Genomic DNA, 524 nt, shown 5'->3' with positions numbered 1-524 from the left:
CAAAGACCTTCCTGGGTTAAAGGGGCCAGTAAATAACACGTCTCCTTTTGTCCCTCATAACTGGCAGCAGACTGTAATTCTCTGTGGCCCTGGGTTTTGGTCCAGAAAAGAAAAAAAAAAAACCAACACAAAACCACTCTCCAGAAAAGTGCTTAAACACATGCTCAACTTCAAGTTGGCTGTTGGGCCTTACAGGATCCAAGTTAAATGCTTTTTCCGAGTCAGGGCCCTTCTACACGACTCAAATCCACTCTCACCCTGGTTAACTGTGGTTAATGGCTCGTTGATCGGCCTCACGCTCTCCCTGCCTGGTGAATGAGCTGGGTCTCTCCACAACGGCTGTGTCTGTGGTACTGGTGTGTGCAGCCGGGCCCAACGTCCTGGAACAACTGCCACACACGGGCAGGGCCGTGTGGAGGGGCCGGACACCCGGGATCCTCACCACACGGGGATGTCACCCCGGGCCTGGCGGGGCCCTGACCAGACCCACAAGCCAACAGGGCCGCGGCTGCTCCTGCCCTCTG

The sequence above is a fragment of the Chaetura pelagica genome, unplaced genomic scaffold (assembly GCF_000747805.2).
Source record: "Chaetura pelagica isolate M959 unplaced genomic scaffold, ChaPel_1.0 scaffold405, whole genome shotgun sequence".
In the NCBI taxonomy this organism is placed as follows: Eukaryota; Metazoa; Chordata; class Aves; order Apodiformes; family Apodidae; genus Chaetura; species Chaetura pelagica.
Note: the sequence above shows the minus strand (reverse complement) of the source record.